This window comes from Symphalangus syndactylus, chromosome 17 (assembly GCF_028878055.3).
Source record: "Symphalangus syndactylus isolate Jambi chromosome 17, NHGRI_mSymSyn1-v2.1_pri, whole genome shotgun sequence".
NCBI lineage: Eukaryota > Metazoa > Chordata > Mammalia > Primates > Hylobatidae > Symphalangus > Symphalangus syndactylus.
The window spans coordinates 85,366,632-85,392,794 of NC_072439.2; the positions used below are offsets into that span (position 1 = coordinate 85,366,632).

A 26,163-nucleotide genomic window follows, 5' to 3' on the forward strand; every position below is an offset into this window, starting at 1 on the left:
CATCCAAAAAGAAGTCAGAGAAAAAAGGGAAAAATGACCAAGCAGATGGGACAAATGGGAGGCAAATGGCATACAGATAGATTAAAACACAACCATATCAAAAATTACGTTAAATGTAAATGATCTAACACTTTTTAAAGGGCAGAGATTATCACATGTGATTTAAAAAGCAAGATGCAACTGTATGCTGCTTATAATAAACTCATTTTAAATATAAAGATATGGAAAGATTATAAGTAAAAGGATTTTTCTTAATAAAGCTGGCTTTTATAAAGTAAAATGATAAAAACATTAAACCATACAAATACTAACCAACAGAAATCTGGACAATGAAGTGTTTTGTTTTTGTTTTTGTTTTTTTAAGACTGAGTCTCACTCTGTTGCCCAGGCTGGAGTACAGTGACATGATCTCAGCTCATTGCAACCTCCGCCTCCTTGGTTCAAGCGATTCTCATGCCTCAGCCTCCTGAGTAGCTGGGACTACAGGTGTGAGCCACCATGCCCGGCTAATTTTTGTATTTTTAGTAGAGATGTAGTTTTACCATGTTGGTCAGGCTGGTCTTGGATTCCTGACCTCAAATGATCTGCCTGCCTCGGCCTCCCAAAGTGCTGGGATTACAGGCGTGAGCCATCACACCCAGCTGAAGTGTTTTAAAATTAGATTGTGGTGATGTTTGCACAACCTAAATTGAATTATACATTTCAAATGAATGAATTGTATGATATGTAAACTATATCTCAGTAAATATGTTTTTTTAAAAAAGAAAGCAGCCAGGCACAGTGGCTTATGCCTGTAATCCCAGCACTTTGGGAGGCTGAGGTGGGTGGATCACGAGATCAGGAATTCAAGACCAGTCTGGCCAAGATGGTGAAACTCCGTCACTGCTAAAAATACAAAAATTATCCAGGTGTGGTGGCAGGCGCCTGTAATCCCAGCTATTCAGGAGGCTGAGGCAAGAGAATCACTTGAACCCAGGGGGCGGAGGTTGCAGTGAGCCAAGATCGCGCCATTGCACTCCAGTCTGGGCGACAAAGTGAGACTCCATCTCAAAAAAAAAAAAAAGAAATAAATAAAAAGAAAGATAGAGTGGCTTTATAAATATCAGAGTAGACTTCAGAACCTTATAAAAGGATGAAGAAAAACATTTCATAATGATGAAGTAAACAATTCATAAAAAATAAATAACAATCATTGATGTGTCTGCACTGAATAATATAATTTCAAAATACATGCAGCAAAATTAACTAAACTAAAGGAGAAAGACAAATCCATAATTACATTTGGAGATATAAACACTTCTTACCCAATAGTTAGTAAAATAAGTACTCAGAAAATCAGTAAGGATATCAAAGATTTGAACAATGCTATTGACCAACTTGACCTAGCTAACATTTATAGAACACATCACTTAACAAAAGAAGAAATATTTTCAAGTGCACATGAAATAGTCACGAAGATAGACCATATGTTGAGCCATCAAACAAGAATGGGACCACTAATATTTTAAATTCTTGGGGCTTTTTGGATCAAGCATCTTAATCAGATATTGAGTCTCAAGTCCCTGCTGAGTGTCTATGACACTGGTTTCCGCCCTGTTCTTCATGACCCAAGTCCTTCCAGAGGCTGAACTCAGCTTCTGAAGTCCAGGCCCTGCACCTATAGTTCCTATACTTTCTGCTGATGTCCCTGGCACTGAATTGCTAGACTTGCCTGGCCACTAGCCACTGATAGGACTTACTCCTTTTGTTGTTGTTGTTGTTTTATTTTTGAGGTAGAGTTTCACTCTTGTCGCCCAGGCTGGAGTGCAGTGGTGTGATCTCGGCTCACTGCAACCTCAGCCTCCCGGGTTCAAGCGATTCTCTTGCCTTAGTTTCTCAAGTAGCTGGGACTACAGGCACCTGCCACCATGCTCAGCTAATTTTTGTATTTTGGCTCATGCCTGTAATCCCAGCACTTTGGGAGGCTGAGGCGGGCAGATTACCAGAGGTCAGGAGTTTGAGACCAGCCTGGCAAACATGGTGAAACACAGAACTTACTCCTTTTATCTGCCCCACCTTTATGAGTCCCTAAGCTCTGGTTCTAGCTACCCACAGTCTGACTCAATTATTCATTCAACAATCATTTATTGAGCACCCACTATGTGCCAGGCACAGAGCAAGGTGCTGGAGATACCACGAATAGGGCAGACATGATCCCTTTTCCAAAGTAGATAGTGGCTAGTAAGAGACACAGACAAGTAGCAAGACAATTACAAAACACTGTGATATATCCTATGAGTGAGCAAGTCCAGGGAGCTTTGAAAGCACAGAGACTGAATACCTAATTTGGACTTCAGGTTTAAGAAAGACTTTCTGGCGGAAATAAAATCAAAGCTGAGACCCAAAGGATGAGTAGGAGTTAGCCAGAGGATAGGAAATGTGGTACGTTGTTCTAGGCCAGTGGTTCTCAAAATGCGTTTCCAGATCAACAGCACCAGTATCAATTAAGAACCTGTTAGAAATGCAAATTATCAGGCCCTTCCCCAGACATACAGTCAGAAATTCTAGATGTGGGTTCCAGAAATATGAGTTTTAGCAAATCTCACAGGTGATCCTGATGAATGGTAAAGTTTGAGAATCATGACTCTAGGCTGAGGAACAACATGTACAAAGGCATGGAGAAAATGTGGTCTCCTCCAAGCCATACTTAAATATGAGAATGGTGATCCTAGTGCCTATCACAGATGGCAACACCAGACCTAGTTCAATTCTTGTTTAACAGAAAAATAGAATAGGAAAGAACTATTATTTGTTAAACAGAGAGTATACACCAGGCCATATGTTTCATGTTGTTTCTCTTATCTAATCCTTACTACATCCCTATTATTAATATCATATCCATTTTACAGACATGGAAGTTGAGGTTCTGAGAGGTTACAGAACTTGCCCAACCTCACTCAACTAGTAAGTAGCAGAACTGGGATTTGAACCCAGTTCTCTCTGACTCCGGAACCCAGTGAGTTTTCTATGGCAGCCCACTGCTTCCAGGAAAAAGAGTTCAAGACGAAGAGGTTAGGGCATTTCAGCAGCTTCACTCACTAAGACTCCTGGGAATGGAGCAGGCCAACAGAGCAGCCATTGTTTGATGTCCTGTGACTGCAAAAACTGGCTGTTGGCTTTATTATTATGCCTTTGGAGATGGAGCCCAAAATGAGCAAATTTGCCTTTTAGGTATTAGAGAAGTTCCATATCAGATAATGATTCTGGCTGTGCACTGGAGGAGTACTCCGAGGTCCCCTGGGCCTTAGACCAGAGCAAATCTAGCTCTCTTTTGCTTGCTTATCAGAGGAAAATGTCTTTATATTAACATCCCTGGAAAGAAACATCTGATTAAAGGGCTTGTATACCAGTTGCTACGACATGATAATGATGTATAGTATTGTCAGTCTTTGAATGAAGATGAGAATAAAGAATTCCAAGCGTTCAATGCTTAGCAGCAGAAAGAAGCACTTGGAAGAGGCATGATTAAACTTTTGTCTAGAGCAGTAATGCACGCTATGTGTGAGCAATGTGGGTTGAAGATCAACTGAGGTAAAATTGCAGTGTTTGCCTCTCGAGTGGGCCCTGGAGTGTGCTGTTACTCATTCTGTTTTGTCCGTTTCACGTGTAAAGAGCTGCTGGTCAACCTCGTCTATTTTTATCAGGATGAAAAAATTCACTGTGGCAGGCACCATGCTGAATTGCTCAAACCCTGATGCTCAGCATGTGCTGAGATAATTTTGTTGATGTTTGCACAGAAACTGAGAGTCACCATTGGCACATGAAACACTTCTGCTGCCTTGAGCACGAAATGGTCCCCAGAGGACAAGGTATGTTATGAAGGATGGCCACCCATTCTGCTGTGGTTGTTTTGAGCCTGTCCATGCAGAGTGCTGTGAAATCTGTGGGAACTTATTGGTGTTGACCATGTGCAGATGACCTATGATGGGAAGTGCCAGGGTGCTACAGAAGCGTGCTTTTCTCGTGTCCAGTGTAAATCCTTTTTGTTGGATGTCTCTTCTTTCCCAAAGTCAGATTTATTACTCAAAAATATGCCTCCTCGGGCGGGGCAAGGTGGCTCACGTCTGTAATCCTGGCACTTTGGGAGGCCGAGGCGGGCAAGTCACAAGGTCAAGAGTTGGAGACCAGCCTGGCTAATAAGGTGAAACCCCATCTCTACTAAAAATACAAAAATTAGCCGGGCATGGTGGTGAGCATCTATAGTCCCAGCTACTCAGGAGGCTGAGGCAGGAGAATCGCTTGAACCTGGGAGGTGGAGGTCACAGTGAGCGGAGATCGCACCACTGCACTCCAGACTGGGTGACAGAGTGAGACTCCGTCTCAAAAAAAAAAAAAAAAAAAAAAAAGAAAGAAAAAAAAATGCAGCCTCAGTAAAGACATCCATGCCTCTAATTCTTCCAATTATTCATTTCAGTCAGCTTGATCAAGAAACACCAGAAAAAGTATCTGAATGGGCAAAAGCAGTTGGTCAGCAGATCAGTGTAGACAGTCTCTCCTCTTGTCCCCTGCTCTGAACTACAAGTTTTCTGGCTTTTTGGGCAATGATGATGACACCCTTTCTCAGAAATTGGATAATCTGAGTCTCTCCAGGCAAGGTACATTTTTATCAATGCAGAATTTTGGAAAGACAGAGTACGGCATTAAACCCCAGAAGACCCTGAAGGACTGGGTGGGCATGAAGATTATATGACATAGCTCCTCCTCAAATTTGGTGATAAAAGCCTCTTCAGCAGCAGCCCAATGACATGGATATTCGAGCCAATCAGCATTGGATATCTGATAGCATGTTCGAAAATAACAAGCTGGGCTCGGTGGCTCACACCTATAATCCCAGCACTTTGGGAAGCTGAGGCAGGTGGATCACGGGGTCAGGAGATGGAGACCATCCTGGCTAACATGATGAAACCCTGTCTCTACTAAAGATACAAAAAAAATTAGCCAGGTGTGGTGGTGGGTGCCTGTAATCCCAGCTACTCAGGAGGCTAAGGCAGGAGAATCACTTGAACCCTGGAGGCGGAGCTTGCAGTGAGCTGAGATCATGCCACTGCACTCCAGCCTGGGTGACAGAGCAAGACTCTGTCAAAAAAAAAAAAAAGGAAAGAAAGAAAGGAAGGAAGGGAAGGAGGGAGGGAGAAAGAGAGAAAGAAAGAAAATAAGAACTAGCTAAAGCAAAACAACCAGAACCTTGCAAGTAAAAATTACTGACCTGATATGGACTGGGCACAAGATGAACAGTGTTGCTGCTCATGGCAACCACCCAGGCCCTGTAAGCAGTAGAAGGCTCTAGAAATTGAATCTGGACCATGGGGCTTCAGGGTAGGCTAATGATCAAACACAGGGGTATGAAAATCCCCTGGGGTTTTTGTCAGACTTGAAACCAGAGCAACGTGCTCAGGATTCTGTGGATTCTTTGGCTTTGCCCAACATCACAGTAGCTTCAGCGGATGGATGAAGCAAGCTGAGGTCATCCTTATATTCTCTGCAAACTCTGAAAAAATTGAGGCAGAAGATTGTGAGAAAATCAGCAGTATGGAAACTTTGAACTCTGCTGCACGGAAGTGCAGAGTCCTTAAAGAGTCTAAGTTCAGAATTTTGTCTAGAAAAAAAAAAACATGCCTAATGAAAAACTAGTACATCTGCCAGTATTCAGACAATCCAAGTCTCAATCCAGACCACAGAAAGTCAGAGGATGTCACTGACAATGGAAACTGCAACATCAAGATCAGGCAGCGTCCAATGACTGACAAGACCTGGGTGTACCATTTTGAAGAGAAAGGATCCAGATCTCATCACCATTTCCACAGGAGAAGTAGAAAGTCCCACTCTGACAATATCCTGAATATTGCTGTAGAAAGAGAATATTCTCCCAAGGACAGGCTGCAGCTTTACAACCCCAATAACTACAGTAATTTATGTGGAATAAAAGGGCTCAGGAAATCCAAGCGTACATCCAGAATACCCATCTCTACAGACAGCATGCCCGTCCACTTCCGACCATTCCTATGTCCCCGGGAGTGAAGAGGTTTCTGGGATTCCTGGTGTTCCTTCTCGTCCTCCTCTTCCGACTCAAAACAAAAGGATGTTTTCTTGAACAATCAATCCCTCAACCCCAGCCACAGAGATACGCCTACTATACAGACGACCTTTCTAGTCCAACACCCTGCCCATCAGTTTGGTTAGAGAATGACTAAATTCAAGAAGAAAAGCAGACACAAATGCAAAAACTATTATTTCTTAAGATAGTAGCTGTAGAGATAATGTGTTTAAAATGTAGCATTAACCATCAAAATCCTATCTCTTTTTCTTACATAAAAAAGTTGCTAAAATAGTTTAAAGCGTTTTGCCCATGTAAATGAGAAGTCAACTGCTGTTTACAGCATCAGATTAACATTTGAAAGGTGTACTTTCTCCTGTTTACCCTCCTTAGATGGTACCCAACGGGAACATTACAGTTTTACACAGAGCTTTGGTCTCTGATCCTTAAGTGAATACTCAATAAACTGCCTCGAAGTGATTGGACAGGGGTGTTGATTTTAGAAGATGGAAAACTCCAGCCGCCTCGGTAAAGTGATAGTGTTTGTCATTCAGGTCAGTCAGATTGGCTGAGGTCCTGATTAGTCCATCTTATGAGGCAGAGGGCAAAAATTAGCCACCTCTACTGGGGCTTCCTGGGCAATCTCAGTTATGAGTTAAAGTCCTAGCTTTCCTCTCTCCAGGAATTTAGCCCTCTGTTAGGGATTAACTATGAGTCCAAGGGACTCCAAATTAAATGGGGCTTAAACAGATTTAAGCAGAAAGCAGTTCTGTGTATATCTACCTCTTGGCTGCTTACCCTCCAGCACCCTGCACGTCCTAGATGGTGAGTTTCTGGTAGGTACAGATGTGACCAATTCACCTCTGTATCCTAGAGGAGGATAGCATTGTTGTACTTGTTGTTAATCATGATTTTATCAATGGCTGCACCTTGTTCTGTACCAGGATGGGGCTGAGCACTGCACTCTACACCTGAGGTCAGCAAGCTGCCACCCACAGGAAAAAGCCAGCCCACTGTCTCTTTTGCCAGTGAGCTTTTATTGGAACACACACACACACACACTCACACACACAACACAGTATTTTTGTGATTACAAGAATAGTAATGATAATTACTAAGAAAAAAGAGGCCGGGCGGGGTGGCTCACGCCTGTAATCCCAGCACTTTGGGAGGCCGAGATGGGCGGTTCACAAGGTCAGGAGATCCAGACCATCCTGGCTAACATGGTGAAACCCCGTCTCTACTAAAAATACAAGAAAATTAGCCGGGTGTGGTGGCGGGCGCCTGTAGTCTCAGCTACTCAGGAGGCTGAGGCAGGAGAATGGCGTGAACCTGGGAGGCGGAGCTTGCAGTGAGCCGAGATCGCGCCACTGCACTCCAGCCTGGGTGGCAGAGCGAGAAAAAAAGATAAAAAAGATAGGATGAAAATTACACATACATTGTGATTCCAATCATGTTTAAAATGCTTAATTTAAAAAGGGGGGGGCAGGTGCACGGTGGCTCACACCTGTAATCCCAGCACTTCGGGAGGCCAAGGCAGGTGGATCACTTGAGGCCAGGAGTTTGAGACCAGCCTGGCCAACATAGTAAAACCCTGTCTTTAATAAAAATACAAAAATTAGCCGGATATGGTGATGGTGGCATGCACCTGTAATCCTAGCTACTCAAGAGGCTGAGGCAGGAGAATCACTTGAACCTGGGAGGCAGAGGTTGCAGTGAGCAGAGATCATGCCACTGTACTCCAGCCTGGGCAACAGAGCGAGACTCTGCCTCAAAAGGAAAAAAAAAAATATGCCTGTCTCAAAAGAAAAAAAAAGGAATATGCCAAAATGTTAAAATAGCTTCTCCCTCAACCCTTTCTAATTACTTTGATTTCACAGATGAGGAAGGAGTGTTGCCTCTAGAGATTTGGAATCGTGGGTGGCTTATTCCAATTATTCACACTGCTATATAGTTTTCTATAATCCCACCCTTTGCTCTTATCCCAGGAGGTGGGAGGCAGGATCCTGAAGAAAAAATTCAAAGAATATCACTGAGGCTCAAATATATCCCCGGTGCCCAATGACACAGCACTGCCACTTGTCATAGACATTAGCCCTCTGGGGAACTAAGGATGGAGGTGGCCATTGGGCTTCCCTGAGAGGCCTAGTCCCTTGAAAGCCTAGAAAGACCATTCTGTAGGTGCAGCTATCTACAAAATTTGATTTACAATTTGATTTAATTTAATTTTTTAAAACCTGAGCTATCCCAGATCCAAGGCCACAGGGCTGTGAGCTCCTCTCAGGGGAATCTGGAACTTTCCTGGTGCTGTCTCAGACACCCAGCCTTCATTTCTGCCTTATCCACTTCCCTGGTTCAGGATTACTTCGTAAATCAGAAAACGCAGCTTCCTTCTGTTGTTAACTGACCTGATAGTTCTTTATGCTTACAGCTCACCCAGATCCTATTTGAGCCAGTTGGTGACCCAGCCACTGGCCACCATGCTCCTGCCTCCCTGGTCCCTACCCTGCTGGCCACCCACAGCCACCCCTCAGATTGGAGTTCCCACCAGCCAGCACTGTCACACCAGCTCCAGGCCCTGTCCTCAGCACACATACAGCACAACGTTTTGTTGGTGAAAGTGGTGATCCAGAGGAAGCTGTTAGATTTTATTACTGGTGGTGGCATCAACAGTTTGAACTGGTCGTGGCTATAGTTAATAACGCAGAAACTAGCTCAGACAATTCAAGTGCTTTTTATTTTTTATTGTTTCTATCTCTTTGATTGCACTGGCCACTTTATTTTGCTGCTGAGCTTTGCTGTTACCATTAAATTTTGTCTCAAATGGAAGCCCTTTGATTCTGAACAGAGTCAGATCCATCAGTTGTACCTTAAATGCCCCAGCTCCCAGTGGTTCTTTCTTAAAATGTGCGTGCTTGTGAAATAAGAGAGGGAAATATCTCCAGCAGCACTGCCAGCTCTCTGCCCAGAGGACTTTAAACTTTATCTCCAACTCCTTAGGCTGCAAATTCCACCTACCATTAGGCTCTAAGGCAAATTTCATTTTCAGGCAACTTGAGGCATCTGGACCAGTAATTCAGGCCTCTGTATCCCTAGTGTTGTGTCTAGCTCCACTCTGAACTGGCTAATGGAATGGAAATGACTTGTAACCAAGCCACTGCCATGAAACTACATGTGACCTGGATCTCCTGCCTGGGTCCCCATTGCCAGATTAGCCTGCCATCCCAAGGACATAAAGGCAATTACCCTGTAGGAGGGCCAGGTCCTTCTCAGTCACTGTCACAGGGACTATGAGAGGTGCTGTTGTAAGGTGTTGTGAGCAGAGGTGAAAGGACCCAACCTGGGGTCTTGGCTTAGCCCTGGCCGAAGCCAGAAGTGGTGGACCTTGAGTAGTAACCGACGGATGTTAGCCAGACTTCAGGGGGAAAGAAGCCTGAGGGGCTGATCTCAAAACCACCAGCTGCTGGAGCTCTACCCTACCTCCTGCCAGGCTCTGAGATGGCTCCTAAATCAGGCTGTGCTTAATCAGCAGAGAACATCTGTGAATACAGCCAGGAGGGAGGGGATCAGACAAAGCCAGACTCCCTTCCACTCACTGGGCCTCAGTTCCCTCAATTGTATTATGAGAAGATTGGATCAGGTGATCTCCAATTTTGTTTCTGGTTCTGTGAACCCACTAGAAGGCCTATTCCATTCTATAATCAGACAGAATAATGATATTATCTAAAAGCACATCTTGTGAGAAACTAATTAGGTAATATATGCAAAAGTGTTCTGTGAAGCAATAAGCCTTATGCTTATGAGATTAATTATCATAATTATCCTGCTCTCTCCAGGGCTGTTAACCATTATACTCTGTTAGTTAATGCTGCTATTACTGTCACTTACATCTTGCAACCCTACTGCTATGTTCCCCTACATTGTCACAATGTTTCACCCACTGCCATCTCAGTCACTATCAACTTTAGTTGATATGACAATAAAACCTGTTTTAAAAAATAGGTTTTATTGTCATAATTCAGGTATGGTGAGGCCAAGGGATGAAATGACTGCCATCAAAAAGATAGTTCATCGGCCGGGCGCGGTGGCTCACGCTTGTAATCCCAGCACTTTGGGAGGCCGAGGCGGGCGGATCACGAGGTCAGGAGATCGAGACCACAGTGAAACCCCGTCTCTACTAAAAAATACAAAAAATTAGCCGGGCGTGGTGGCGGGCGCCTGTAGTCCCAGCTACTCGGAGAGGCTGAGGCAGGAGAATGGCGTGAACCCGGGAGGCGGAGCTTGCAGTGAGCCGTGATTGCGCCACTGCACTCCAGCCTGGGCGACAGAGCGAGACTCCGTCTCAAAAAAAAAAAAAAAAAAAAAAAAAAAAGATAGTTCATCAATGAGAACACACGGACACAGGGAGGGGAACAACACACACTGGGGCCTCTCGAGGGGTGGGGGACAAGGGGAGGGAGAGCATTAGGACAAATACCTAATGCATGCAGGGCTTCAAACCTAGATGACAGGTTGATAGGCGCGGCAAACCACCATGGCACATGTATACCTATGTAACAAATCTGCACATTCTGCACATGCATCCCAGAACTTCAAATAAAAATCATTAAAAAAAAAAAAAAGTAAATATACCCAGGAAAACCTGCAACCAACCAAGAAAAAAAAAAAAAAAGTTTATTACTCACATTTCCTAAAAGAAGGGGGCACACTATGCCATCCAAGGCCACATGGGGAAGTACCAGGGTTGGTCACAAGCCGGAGGAAGCAAAGGGAAAATGTGGGCAAGAGTCTTTATCATGCTTTTCACCGGAAGGAATGGGCAAGGCAGGGCAAACAGGCTTAGGATTGGCTAGTTTGAATGATTTCAGTGGGCTCTGGAGCATCAGGGTTGTCCCTGCTTGCCTGTTACCTAGCCCTGGGGTACTTGGAGTAGGGGGTTAGTAGCCCAAGTGTCAGAGCCTCATAAGGGAGGTGGTTGGGGTATTGAGAGGAGTTAGCTAGCTTGCTTTAGGTAGACAGCAAGGGAAGGGTTTTTGGAGAGCTCTCTGTATAATCAGCAGGCTCCCCCAAAATAGTTTCTTCTCCTTTTGTGTGCATTAACATGATGGGCCCCCCCTCTTTGCTGCAAAAAGCTTTCTTCTTTCGCTTATTAAACTTTAACTCCAACCTCACCCTTGTGTCCAACCTCCTTAATCATCTTAAACATAAAACAAAAAACTCCAGGTATTATCTCGAACAACAAAAAACTTACATCTTAATATGTTAGCAACACTACAACAGTATGGTCTTCGGATTGGTTGGTTTGCATGTGAAAGGCATGCTCCTGGGCAAGTTGATTGCTATCTCTTAAGAATTAGCTAACCTGGGCTGGGCGCGGTGGCTCACGCTTGTAATCCCAGCACTTTGGGAGGCCGAGGCGGGCGGATCACGAGGTCAGGAGATCGAGACCACAGTGAAACCCCGTCTCTACTAAAAATACAAAAAAATTAGCCGGGCCTGGTGGCAGGCGCCTGTAGTCCCAGCTACTCGGAGAGGCTGAGGCAGGAGAATGGCATGAACCCGGGAGGCGGAGCTTGCAGTGAGCTGAGATTGCGCCACTGCACTCCAGCCTGGGCGACAGAGCGAGACTCCGTCTCAAAAAAAAAAAAAAAAAAAAGAATTAGCTAACCCCAGATAGGGAGTTCCTTTCAAAATCCACAAAGTCCCAAGCTGCCAAAGCATCAAGATAAAAAGACACAAAGCATCAAAATAAAAAGACACGCTTACACGTCCCAGCTAAGTACTGTTCCTATCACAGTTAACCTGATTGAAAATGAGAGTTCACAGTTAAGAGGTCTTTCTCTACCCCTCACTCTTTATTCAACAAGCATCTATTAAGCACCCACTATGTGCTGCACACTACATTAAGCCCCTGGGTACAAAGAAGAAAAACAGTCCTTTTATTTAAGTGAGAGTAACATAATGAAACAAGTTACAATACCTGTGAGAAATGTTATGATAGCAGGAAGCCTGGACTGTTGCGTAATGGAAGAGGCCCCAAACAGCCTGAAAGGGACCTGATTCCTCAATGCCTCTCCTTCCCTCCCCTAACTCCATAGTGTGGAGCTCAGGAAGACAGCCTGTGGAAAAAGAGCTAAATTCTCTTCATCTTTTCCCATTGGTTTATCCAATAAAGTCCTTTAGAATAAAACCTTCGAACAAAATCTTTCTCCCTTTCCATATCCTAGAACTAACCATAAGAAAATCATGCTTTGGGGTCAGGTGTGGTGGCTCACACCTGTAATCCCAGCACTTTGGGAGGCTGAGGCAGGTGGATCACTTGAGGTCAGGAGTTTGAGACCAGCCTGACCAACATGGTGAAACCCCATCTCTACTAAAAATATAAAAATTAGCCAAGTGTGGTGACTTGCACCTGTAGTCACAGCTACTTGGGAGGCTGAGGAAGGAGAAACATTGAACCCAAGAGGTGAAGGTTGCAGTGAGCCGAGATGGTGCCACTGCACTCTAGTCTGGGCAACAGAGTGAGACTCTGTCAAAAGGAAGGAAGGAGGGAGGAAAGGAGGGAGGGAGGGAGGGAGGAAAGGAGGGAAGGAAGGAAGGAAGGAAGGAAGGAAGGAAGGAAGGAAGGAAGGAAGGAAGGAAAGGAAAGGAGGGAAGGAGGGAGGGAAGGAAGGAAGGAAGGAAGGAAGGAAGGAAGGAAGGAAGGAAGGAAGGAGGGAGGGAAGGAGGGAAGGAGGGAGGGAGGGAAGGAAGGAAGGAAGGAAGGAAGGAAGGAAGAAATGCACTGGAAGCAACAAAACTATGTGTGTGCACGTAAGTGTCCCTTGCAGAGTTATCAAAATAGAGGAAAAAACACCAACTGGATGTAACATCAGTATCTAAAACCAATAGAGCAGCTGAATGAAGTGTAGTATATCTACCAAGGGACTATAAAGGAAACAGAACTGTAACTGGATTAGAGAAAGCACCAAACCTAGAGTCAGACTTTCTAACTTCAACTTTTTGGGCAAACTGGTTAAGGATTCCAACTCTCAGTTTTTCCATTTGTCAGAAGGGGCCAGCTAATAGTAGTCACCGCCTCATGGCATTGTGTGGAGATTAAATAAGATAATGCAGGTAAAGCATTTAAGCACCTGCAATGGTGCCCAGGAAATGTTGGCCATTACTGTTATTATTAATGTGAGGTCAAGGAAACAAGATAATTGGATGGACCTAATAAAACATGGAAAATGTTCCTAGTAGGCTTGAGTGAAAAAAACAACAACATAGGCTGGGCACGGTGGCTCACACCTGTAATCCTAGCACTTTGGGAGGCCGAGGCAGGTGGATCATGAGGTCAGGAGTTCAAGACCAGCCTGGCCGTGATGGTGAAACCCCATCTCTACTAAAAATACAAAAATTAGCTGGGTGTGGTGGCGGGTGCTCGTAATCCTAGCTGCTCGGGAGGCTGAGGCAGAGAATTGCTTGAACCTGGGAGGTGGAGGTTGCAGTGATCCGAGATCGTGCCGCTGCACTCCAGCCTGGGCAACAGAGCGAGACTGTCTCAAAAAACAACAACAACAAAACACCACATAAAGCAGTATGTAGACAAATTCTGAGCCTATGAAAAATATACGTGAAATACTTAGTTGGATGGATAGCATAATGTCATTATGAATCATATTTAATGAAATATTTATTTTAATGTTATTACAAATTTCTCTTTCATAAAAAAGGAAAGGGGGGAAATATAAAAATTAAAATTAAAATACAGGGGAACACCAGAAGCAATTATATATTAAGAAATTTTAAAAACAGCAAAAATAAAGTTGTCCTAGGAATCATGCCTGCAGAGTTGATGAGCTAAAGCCATCTTCAAATTGGAGAAGGACTTTTTTTTTTTTTTTTTTGAGACGGAGTCTTGCTCTGTCACCCAGGCTGGAGTGCAGTGGCACGATCTCGGCTCACTGCAAGCTCCACCTCCCGGAATCTAGCCATTCTCCTGCCTCAGCCTCCCGAGTAGCTGGGACTACAGGCGCCCGCCACCAAGCCTGGCTAATTTTTTTGTATTTTTAGTAGAGATGAGGTTTCACCGTGTTAGCCAGGGTGGTCTCAATCTCCTGACCTCGTGATCCGCCCGCCTTGGCCTCCCAAATTGCTGGGATTACAGGCATGAGCCACAGCGCCTGGCCAAGGACATTTTTTTTTTTTTTTAGCATATAAAACCCCTCATTTATCTCAATATTTGGTAATAACATGCTGACAGAAGCTAGCTCCAAGTTGCAGATCAATGTTATTGGGACTGGGAAGAGGCAACCAATCAAGACAGACCAGAGTGAAGGGAACAGAAAACCACCTATTAAATACTGACATGAGTTTATTTTGTATAGTATAAACTCAAATATGTAAAAGTATATATAATAGATATAAATAAACTATAAATATGGATATAAAGGACTAAACAGTAGCTGTCTTTGGGTCAGAAAATCGTAGATGATATCCAGTTTCTTCTTCATGATTTAGAAATTTTTCTACAACGGGTGTGTAATACTTTCAAATTGAGGGAAAAGGGACTTTAAAAACTATTAATTTCTTCCTTTTAAAGCAAGGGATAATTAATGAGAAGATAGCAGGAAGCATGCACAAGCCAGCAATGTCACAAATGTCATAGTGCATGTGATTGTTTATTCTAAAAAGTCCCTGAGTTGGGAGCTAAAAATAGAAAGAGCTAGGGGCAGAACTGGGGGAGGCGAAGCGTCCCACCAGGAGGGTGGTGAGCAGGGCAGACTTCAGTTAGGTACAGGAGTGGGATGGCTTGGAGGGAGGGCAGGTTGGCTCAGGGCTGTCCCTGAGCAGTGGGGGCTGCAGAGGAAGAGGTGCTCCCCGAAGGACCTAGCTTGGAAAGCCTTTGGGGACAGCATTACTTTGGGGAGGGTTGTTGTAAAGGTTCGGGGTAGGAAATGGGTTCAATTTGATCCCAAAGTAAATAGCTGTGTCCTCCCATATCCCATTAGCCTAGAAAGCTGGCTTTTCACTCCCAGAACTGGAACCTGATTTCTGGTCATTTGTAACCTCTGACATCCACACAATTCCTTCCCAAAGAATTCATGTGCCCTCAGGTATGTCCTGAATTGGGTGTTTCTTGCACCAGAATAACTTTTCCACCAAAGTTCCTTCAATCAAAAACTACCCAGTACTGGGCTGGGTGCTGTGGCTCACGCCTGTAATCCCAACACTTTGGGAGGCCAAGATGGGTGGATCACCTGAGGTCAGGAGTTCAAGACCGGTCTGACCAACATGGCAAAACCCCATCTCTACCAACAATACAAAAATTAGCTGGGCGTGGTGGCACACACCTGTAGTCCCAGCTACTTGGGAAGCTGAGGCAGGAGAATCGCTTGAACCTGGGAGGTAGAGGTTGCAGTGAGCCGAGATTGCGCCACTGCACTCCAGCCTGGGCAACAAGAGCAAAACTCTGTCTCAAAACAAAACAAAACAAAAAACAAAACAAAATAAAACAAAAAACTACCCAGTACTTCCAAAATCAAACAGACCTTTGGAAATAGTTTAGCCTGACACTCTCTCGGGTGCAAGGAACAGTGCTCCTCTTAGATATGAAGAAACTAGGACCCAAGGGAATTAGGTGATTTGTCCAGGGTATCTGAGTGGCTGAGAAAGTTATGGTGGGGCTCCCCAGAACCCCTCTCTTTTTCTGTGTATCTTGTTCCATTACCCCATGATGTTCTCTGATAAGAAACATCCTTTGCTAGGATATGTCAATGCGACCTTATGTCCTGTCATAATAGTACTTAACCATTGCACCTTGATGGAATTACACCCACCATTATGTCTTGAGTGAATAATTCTTACTACTTATTGAGAGCTAGGTGCTCATTTTTAATAAGCTGTCATTTAATTCTTATAATAAGAAAGTATTACTAGATTCTCTTTTCAGACAAAGAAGCCAAGAATCAAAGCAGTTACATAAACCATACAACATCACCCTTTTGGTGGTACCAGAGCCAGGATCTGAATCCAAATCCAAATGTATATTCTTTTGTCGTGTTTTTTTGTTTTTGTTTGTTTGTTTTTTTTGATTTTGAGACAGTCTCGCTCTGTTGCCCAGGCTGGAGTGCAATGGCATGATCTTGGCTCACTGCAACCTCCACCTTCAGGATTCAAGTGATTCTCCTGCCTCAGCCTCCCGAGTAGCTGGGATTATAGGCATGTGCCACTACACCTGGCTAATTTTTGTATTTTTAGTAGAGACAGGGTTTCACCATGTTGGCCAGGCTGGTCTCGAACTCCTGACCTCAGATGATCCACCCACCTCACCCTCCCAAAGTGCTGGGATTACAAGTGTGAGCCACTGTGCCCGGCCCCAAAGGTAAATTCTTGGCTCTCCATAAAGATACACTGGTGGAGCTGGCCTTGCCAGGAGCAGGTTCTTCGCTAAAGTGTACTCAGCATTCCTTAAAGCTTCTGTCTTTAATATCTTCTTAATTTATTGGGAAAGTATCTTTTCTTCAATTAAAATAGCAAATTTTATGCATCAAGATATTGTATTAGAGCTAAAATTCCTAAATTGTATTAATCCAAGATACTCCCATAGAGTTACTAGGAAAAAATTTTTTACTCCTGGTTTGTTTTTATTTCACGTGACTTTGCAAAGTATTACCATATTATAATATCATATTATAATAATAGATTATGGTAATACTTTGCTAACTCACATCAAATAAAAACAAACCCAGGATAAAATTTTTGTGAGAACTATAAGGCAGAAATCTTTTTGTTTGTTTTATTTTCCATTAATACGGCAATTTTCACAAGTCTTGCATTATGAAATATCAACTCTGGCATTTGAATTAATAAATAAAAAGCAAGGTGCCCTCCAACTTCTTACTAGTCTTTGGGACAAAGATCACTCAGAGTTCATCCTGAAAAGTATCTAAATTTAGAGATTTGCTGCTGGAGCAAAACTTTCATGTACCAGCAATAGAACCAGGCAGGCTTTCCAAAATATGTCAGGCATGTGCTTGCGATGCTGTCACAAGCGGGGTCAAGAGGCTCTGTCCCTGTGTGCTGGTGACCTGGGAGCCCTCCTTGTTTTCTAGGCCAGTCTCAGAGCACTCTGGGGTTGGAAGCAAAAGAGATTGTGCAATAGTGAATACAGGTGCTTATTTTGATCATGAATCAGGCAAAACAAAATTAAATATTAAAAAATATTTGAATACTATATATATGCACATAGTTTTTGGGTTTTTGTGGTTTTTCTTTTTAATGTGAAAAGGTTACTGAAAGAAATGTAGGTTTCCTCAGTCCATGACTCCTCATTCCTTGGTTGGCAACCCAGAGGCAATCAAATTTAAGCTCAGTTATTTGGCCTTTGAGTGTAGATATTTTAAGAACAGACGCGATTGCTTCTCTCCACCTGGTTGACAATCTCTCTTTAGAGGATAGGATCCTGGATGCGTGTTCGGAAAAGCTGGCTTTGGTTTCTAGGTTTTAAAATCATTTCATTTCTCCAGGGTTGTTCTTCAAATGTATATAATAGAGGTCATATATTCTTTTACTTTTCATTTCTTTCCTTCTTTGCCTCTCTTGTTCTTAAAGCAAAGGACAAATCATAGAAGACATAGAATTGGTGGAGGAGAAGATAACAACAACAATTTTGGTTGTTATTGAGCATTTGTTATAACCCAGGCATGAGATATATATTTTTTCTCATTTAATCCTCATAACAATTCTATAAAGTGATTTTGTTTTGTTTTGTTTTGTTTTTTTTTAAAACGGAGTCTCACTCTGTCGCCTGGCTGGAGTGCAGTAGTGCAATCTCGGCTCACTGTAACCTCCGCCTCCCGGGTTCAAGTGATCCTCCTGCCTCAGCCTCCTGAGTAGCTGGGACTACAGGCGCCCGCCACCATGCCCGGCTAATTTTTTGTATTTTTAGTAGAGACGGGGTTTCACCATGTTGGCCGGGATGGTCTCGATCTCTTGACCTCGTGATCCACCCGCCTCAGCCTCCCAAAGTGCTGAGATTACAGGCGTGAGCCACGGCGCCCGGCCTATAAAGTGTTTTTAGCCCATTTTACAGATGATAAAACTAAGGCTGAGAAAGATTGAGTAATTTACTCGGGGATGTATAGCTACTAGAAGTAAAGCTAAGTTTTGCGCCTAGACTCTTCAACTTTAAAGCTAAACTAGAACACTGAGATTTTAAGTCTTTAGAGGGAGACAGAGGATATGAGTGTCAAATTGCTGAGTTTGTGTAAGAGAGTGAAAAATGGCACCACATAGACTAGGGTAGTCCCTGGACTATCAGTGTGTGGAAACTGCTCTCAGATCTGCACTGGAGGTTTTGGGTGGTTGCATTGTTCTGAATGGATGCTTCAGAGGGAGGCTCTGATGAGCACAGCCCCAGGTGAGATTACTAAATTGATCATTCTTGGGCTGGAGATTGTTGTTTCAGCCTTAACAGATGATTTCTTAAGAAACTGGATGGGGTCTTTCAAGAACAGAAGAGGAGGTCAGCTGCAGATACCCTTGGATAGGTCCAATCCCTTCCCTTCATACCTACTGCAGGATTCCTGGGAGGGCTCCCGAAGCAATCAAGATCACAGGTTTATAAGACACACTCTCAGAAACTGCAAGCAGTTGGAGGGAGAGCAGTGCCAGGCGCAGCAAAGAAAAATCAAGTTAAAGTTAGTACATGCCTCCTAAGTGTCATGCAGGCAGGCAGCCTTGGAGGCAAGAAACTGGGGATAGTCAAAGCCTGCTGGGATTCCAGCAGCAGGAATTCTTTTTTTTTTTTTTTTTTTTGAGACAGAGTCTCACTCTGTCACCCAGGCTGGAGTGCAGTGGCATGATCTTGGCTCACTGAAAGCTCCACCTCCTGGGTTCACGCCATTCTCCCACCTCAGCCTCCCGAGTAGCTGGGACTACAGGCAGCCACCACCATGCCTGGCTAATTTTTTGTATTTTTAGTAGAGACGGGGTTTCACTGTGTTAGCCAGGATGGTCTCGATCTCCTGATCTCGTGATCCACTCACCTCAGCCTCCCAAAGTGCTGGGATTACAGGCGTGAGCCACCGCACCCAGCCAGGAATTCTATATGGAGATGAAATCAGATGTCCGTGGGGCAGAATAAAGAGTGTAGCTAGGCCTGGCATCACAGGGGAGGAAGCATGCAGGTATGCCTTACCCCTCTGAAGTCAGAACTCGGGGCTAATGGTGATGACCACCACGTTATCTGCATCTAGATAGGTTTGGTCACACACAAAATCATGAGGCCACTGAGGCACCAACCGACTGGCACCTCATCAACCTGTGAAGGACAGTTTTAGGGACAAACCAAGGATTGCCACTTCCCTCCCCTCCCCATGAGATGGAAAGGCCCACTTCTTCCTTCAGTTGTGAGGAAGGACACCCTGTGGCAGATAACACCCTTGAGGGAAAAGCTCAGTGAAGGAGTTGGGGGAGCTCACCTTCCAGGTGGCAGATTTCCTTGTTACCCAAATCTCAACACAGAAAAATTTCCAGCTATGTCTTTCCTTCTTAAAATTTAATGCTGGTATCTCTGATCACAAGCTTTGCCTGGCCTAGTGGGGCCATAAGTGGCTGGGCTGGAGTGGGAGTGAGGTCCCAGAAGGACAATTCAAATTTTTCCTGGCATCTACATAGCTAGGAAGGGTCAGACCGCTTCATCCAATAGGGCTTCAGAAATGCATCACCTGACCTCACCAGAGAAGAAAGGAGGGAGGGGTGGCCCTCAAGACTGAAGAGGCTCTGGTGCCTGAGCAACTAATGTATTGTGTTTGCTTTCCCCTTCACTCCACACTCTGGAGAGGGGAGTATTGTGTAGCAGGCTTGCTGAGATGTTAAATATGTTTGAAGGAAAATGGGGTGGGGCTGGGGTGGGCAGGGATAATTTTATTTATGATGTTCTCTGGAGCTCTTGTTTGCAAGGTGATGAGAGTGAAAATATGTATTACAGAAATAGAGATGGGAGGAGGGAGTGTGTTTGGGAATAAGGTGGCAGAGAACATGGAAAGGGAGGAAACCCAAGCGTGAGGTTGGAGAGAGGCCCAGAGAGAATCAGTGGGAAAAGAGGAGCGCTGAGGTGAGGGAGCAGAGGTGGGGATTGCTACAGAGTTTTGTGGCACGAGATGCCATGTAATTCTCTCTTCATGAAGCCTTTAGTAAAATCTCCATTCACCAATGCTTTTCAACTGGGATTTGTTATGAGAGAGGAGCTCAAAGTGCTGACCTTGTAGCACGTCAAAGGACCCTGGGTGAAAACAGTGCAGGTGCCACTTTCTAAAGGACTGGAAGGTGTGCACTGCTTCGTAGCAGGTCGGGGAGAGAGGAGTGAATCAAGAAGACCCCACCAAAGAGATGGCACCCAAGATGGGCCTTAAAGGATGACCAATGTTTCTGCTACAATTGGGGATAGGGGAGACCTTGGTTGGAGGCCAAGAGGGGAGGCAGGGAAGTCTGAAAGTATTGGGGATGTCTAAGAAGTGGTTCAGACCACTGCATGGGGAAGAGGCTGCAGCGGGGAAAAATGAGTGGCTGGTGGAACAATGGATGCTTGGCCACCTTCAAATCTTAAGGGCTGTCATGGATGCTATGGAGAGCAAAACAAGGACTACTCTGAGGGGTTTGCAAGAAGACACAATATGGCATGATATACTCTATTCCTGAAAAGAGAGGGAATAGGTCTGAAGACCTTCCGGTTCTCTTGACTCCAACCGTCTACCTCCAGGCAGACTTGGGTTGTAAACATTGCACAAAATAAATCACATTATGGCTTCATCTCACTTGATTTCAGCAGATTCCCTCTAGACTTGACAGCTCTGCTTCTGTTCCAGCCCCAGCTGAGGAAAAGGCTGCCACCCAACCACACTGACTGAATTCTGGGGTAGGCATAACCCCAGGGCCCTCCACCAATGCCAAGACCATCCATATTCTGGCTTCCTGAGGAGCCCCCACCCGCTGGATAGGCCCCTGCCTGTGTGCCAGGGCTTCCGGTCTCCAAAGCTGCCTGCCTGTAGGTCCTCTTCCTCCCTCTCTCAGAGTTGTTTGATGACCCTGCACTGTCTGAGGACCTCATCGGGTAGGTGAGCCCCAAGTTGATCCCAAAGGGCCTACTGGCACTTTCTCGCTCTCTCAGTTCCCTTTAAGAAGTAGAGATCAGGGCTGGGTGCGGTGGCTCACGCCTGTAATCCCAGCACTTTGGGAGGCTGAGGCGGGCAGATCACAAGGTCAGGAATTCGAGACCAGCCTGGCCAGCATGGTGAAACCCCGTCTCTACTAAAAATACAAAAAATTAGCCAGGCGTGATTGCAGGCGCCTGTAATCCCAGCTACTCAGGAGGCTGAGGCAGGAGAATGGCCTGAACCTGGGAGGCGGAGCTTGCAGTGAGCCGAGATCGCGCCACTGCACTCCAGCCTGGGTGACACAGCAAGAGTGAGACTCTGTCTCAAAAAAAAAAACAAAACAAAAAAATTAGCCGGGCATGGTGGTGTGCGCCTGTAATCCCAGCTACTTGGGAGGCTGAGGCAGGAGAACTGCTTGAACCTGGGAGGTAGAAGTTGCAGTAAGCTGAGATTGCACCACTGCACTCTGGCCTGGGTGACAAGAGTAAGGCTCCATCTAAAAAAAAATACAAAAAACAACAAGTAGAGATCATTCCATCAGTTGACAGATACATATTGAACACCTACTAGGTGCACAATCTTATTCACAAAATGAATAAGATGATCCCTGACCTCAGAGGATCGTCAGTTGGGAAAGGCATATAAATAAAGCTGGACAGGCTGGGCAAGGTGGTTCACACCTGTAATCCCAACACTTTGGAAGGCTGAGGCAGGATGTTCACTTGAGGCCAGGAGTTTGAGACCAGCCTGGTCAACACAGCAAGACCCCCATCTTTAAAAAAAATTTTTTTAATTAGCTAAGCAAGGTGGCATGCACCTGTAGTTCTAGCTATTCAGGAAGCTGGGAGAGGAGGATCACTTGAGCACAGGGGTTCAAGGTTTCAGTGAACCAAGATCATGGCACTGCACTCCAGCCTGGGCAACAGAACAAGAACCTGTCTCCAAAAAATAATAAAATAAAATACAATAAACCTGGACAATTAGTGTGATAACTGTTGGGAAAGAGGTAAGGACAGGCTACCGTGGGAAGATAGAAGGAAGATACTTAGCCCAGGGGGAAATAGGGGGAAAGGAGAGTTCCCAGGAGAGCAAATTCTAAGCTAGCCTAGTGAATGGGGTGAAGGGAAGGAGGGGGCATAAGACGCAAAGGGAGCAGGCTATGGCTGGGAATGGTCTGGAGACAGAGACAGCAACAGTCCTCTGGGCAACTGTAGGTTGTCCACTGAGGCTGTGTTCCAGCTGCAGAGGTAGGCCCTAGGGTGCATCAAGAAGGACCTTGTATGTATTGTCAGACAGTTGGGACTTTATGAAGGTAGAGATGACTCACTAGGTGCTTCGTGGCCTGTCTCTCACCCCAAGGCCCTGGCCCAGCTTAATGCCATGTACCTCTGCACATCCCCAGAAGTTCCTGCTCCCTGAGTCCATTTAAAGTAAAAGTCACAAAGGCACACCTCAACCTGGCTTGAGCCAAAGCACATCCTTATTCTGTCACTTACATCACCAGATTTTCCCACTGTAAATGGGTAAAGAATCCTGAGGTGTTAAGTCAAGATCTTCCTATGACCCTCAAATTCCTATGCAGGAGGACTATAAACTTCTGGCCTATACCATGATGAAGAAATATATGAATAAAAGTAAACAGGTGGAGAACAAGATAAAGTGTGACAACATCAGCAACATCCAGGTCAGCTGTGACTATTCAAAATTGGAAGGATCAAGTTCCAAAGTCCAGGCCGGGCACAGTGGCTCACACCTGTAATCTCAGCACTTTGGGAGGCCAAGGCGGGCAGATCACCTGAGGTCAGGAGTTCAAGACCAGCCTGACCAATATGGTGAAACCCCGTCTCTATTAAAAATTCAAAAATTAGCTGGGCGTGGTGGCAGGCACCTGTAGTCCCAGGTACTCAGGAGGCTGAGACATGAGAATTGCTTGAACCTGGGAGGTGGAGGTTACAGTGAGCCGAGATCGCACCACTGCACTCCAGCCTGGGCAGCAGAGCAAGACTCCATCTCAAAAATAAAAATAAATTAAAAATAAATAAGTAAATAAAAAGTTCCAGGCCGGGCGCAGTGGCTCAGGCCTGTAATCCCAGTACTTTGGGAGGCTGAGATGGGTGGATCACGAGATCGAGACCATCCTGGCTAACACGGTGAAACCCCGTTTCTACTAAAAATACAAAAAATTAGCTGGGCGTGGTGGTGGGCACCTGTGGTCCCAGCTGCTCGGGAGGCTGAGGCAGAACGGTGTGAGCCCGGGAGGCGGAGCTTGTAGTGAGCCGAGATTGCGCCACTGCACACCAGCCTGGGCGACAGAGCGAGACTACGTCACGCACACAAAAAAAAGTTCCAAAGTCCAGAAATTGTCTTAAATCACAAGGAATAACAAAACTGAAGAAGGCTAATCCGTGAGTCTGGGGTGCTCATAAGGAGCTGCTAAGAGAAGACCATGTGAACCTATTCAGCAGCTACCTCCTGAGGAGTGGGAATTATTAAGCACACATCAACAAATATAAAAAATCAGTATAAGAACAGCATTGTACTTCTCAACAGCAATACTGGAATCTAGGTGTTAATAAAGCAGTATCTTCGAAATCCTGAATAAATATAATTTATAATCTAGATTGTATGATTAGGCAACATCATCATTCAAAGGTAAAATAGAGTGATGATATTTTTAGACATGAAAAGTTCAAAAAGATTTACTTCTCATGGACCTTTTCTTAGGAAGCTATTTAAGAGGAATGTGCTCTACCAAAATATGAGGCAATGCTCGAAATCACAGAAGAAAATGCTAGGATGCTGGAGAACGGAAGACCCAAGACAGAGAAGCAAGCTTCCCAGTCATTGGAACTGCGGACCAATGACTCTAAGAAAAAAGTAGAGATACACACACACACACACACACACACACACACGATGGATTATCTGATGGGTTTGATTATATGGAGTTGTATTGAAAGCATTTTATCGTTTTAGAAAAACTAAGAGGACATTGTGATAGATCCATAATAAAATAAGCAAAGAAAGAGGATAATTATTAAAACTCCAAGGAAAACCAAAAGCCATACAAGATGGGAAATTGTATACGACTTGTCTCAACAATGAATAATAAATACATGGTCTCATTAGCGTAAACATTAATGATTTAACCAGATTATGAGAAGGACAGCTTCTTTAATAGGAAATAGTCATACATTATTTGGAAATATATAAATACCAGAAGAAATAGCTCAAATAATTGAATAAGAGATAGAAAAGAGGCCTAAAAAGTATGTTTAAAAGACATGTATATAGGCCTTCCATATTATTTCCACCTCTGGTCATCAGAACACAACGCCTAATTTAATAGAGGCATGACTGTATTCATGACATGTAGAAGATAGAGATTTTTAAATTTGGTATCAGAAACCAAAAACTAATTAAATGGTTGCAATCATCCTTTAAAAGAATACCTGCAGGCGGGCACAGTGGCTCATGCCTGTAATCCTAGCACTGTGGGAGGCCAAGGCAGGCGAATCACTTGAGGCCAGGAGTTCGAGACCAGCCTGGCCAACACAGTCTCTACTAAAAATATAAAACATTACCCGGGCGTGGTGGCGGGCGCCTGTAGTCTCAGCTACTCGGGAGGCTAAGGCAGGAGAATCGCCTGGACCTGGGAGGCAGAGGTTGCAGTGAGCCGAGATAACACCACTGCACTCCACCCTGAGTGGCAGAGCGAAACTCTGTCCCAAAACAAAACAAAACAAAAAGCTTGCCGACACAAAACGACAAAACAATGTCTTTTAGGAACTCCATCTACCTTGGAAAACAGCTATTTGTGACAGCTTTGGTCGACGTGCATGTGCATTTAAAATAAAAAGGTAACCTAGGATTTGATGCCAGTGACAGTAACAGCTTTATTAAAAAAAGAGGTGATTTTCCTTGCTCCTTCTAAGGACTAGGGTTTTAGTCTCGTCCACCCTTCAGGCCCTCAGGCCCAATTTCCGATTGTCTATCAAAGGGTCAAATAAAAAGCTCTCTAAGCTTCGCCCCAAGCTTTAAAGTCGAAGGGCTGATCGCGGGCTTTTTCCTTGGGACGTGGCAGGGGCCTTTGAGGGAAGGAAACAAATGACCCTGGCTTCTCACTCGGCTCCTTACACAAGAGGCATTTCTTTAACTGTCTCTACTTAAAACAGTGTTTTTGAGTCAGCAGCCCTTGGGGTGGGTCTCGTCCTCTTGGGCACCCGACACCCACCCCACGGCGTGAGCCCCAGGTAGCCCCGGAGGTCACCGGGAAGCGTGAACTACATCTCCCGGGGTTCCCCGGGGCGGAGGACGCCCACCCGGATTGGCCAGGGGTCGGTGACGCTCAGTGTTTTGGCCCGGACGGTCACATGTTTCCTTTGTTGTGAGCTGCGGCACAGACTGGTGGCTGGAGGAGACGCCGGCGCTGGAGAGTGCGCTGCGCCGCCGGCCGCTGAGGGACCGCGGGGTTCGCCGCTGCTGGCTGCTTCCAGCGTTCGCCGAGAGGTACCGGGGGTGACAGTTCCGGGACCGGCCGAAAGGCGAGGAACCGGCCAGAGTCTGAGTCCTCGGGGGCTGAGGGGCGACGGCAGTCCTGACCACCGGGGTGTCTGCGGGAGGGCAGCCAGCGGCGGCCGGCCTCTCAGAGCCAGACTGGCGGTCTGCGGAGAGGCTGCAGCTGGGCTGCAGGGCCCCTTTCTGAGGCGAGGGGCCTGCAGGGCTCACCTGGGGTGTCTTCCTCCCCCGCTTGGTAGCTATAGCCCTGAGGGAGGGCGCGCGCGCCTCCTGGCACTACGGCCCGGAACCGCGACGCGGCTGGTGCGGCCTGGCGAGGGCGGGGTGGGAGGGGGTGGCCGCCGGGACTGAGGGTAGCCGCAGGTGCGGTAGCCTAGTCGCCGCGGGGCCGGGCGCCGCCGGGGGAGGCGGCTGGGCAGACGGGTGCTGCTT

At 45.4% G+C, this 26,163-nt stretch overlaps 1 protein-coding gene and 1 pseudogene across 5 annotated transcripts in view; both read left to right on the forward strand.

Moving 5' to 3' along the window:
- Positions 1-3,165: 3,165 nt before the first annotated feature.
- LOC134732851 (prickle-like protein 1) lies at positions 3,166-26,082 on the forward strand (annotated as a pseudogene).
- The window catches only part of KLHL24 (kelch like family member 24), a 52,230-nt gene continuing 51,651 nt past the window's right edge, over positions 25,585-26,163 (forward strand). For 2 of the 5 annotated variants that reach the window (XM_063621802.1, XM_063621808.1), the window contains exon 1: positions 25,625-25,722. The gene's annotated coding sequence lies outside the window, so the exon portion shown is untranslated. Of the gene's footprint in view, positions 25,723-26,163 lie in introns of all 5 variants that reach the window. The other 3 variants (XM_063621807.1, XM_063621804.1, XM_063621806.1) reach the window with 3 other exon arrangements.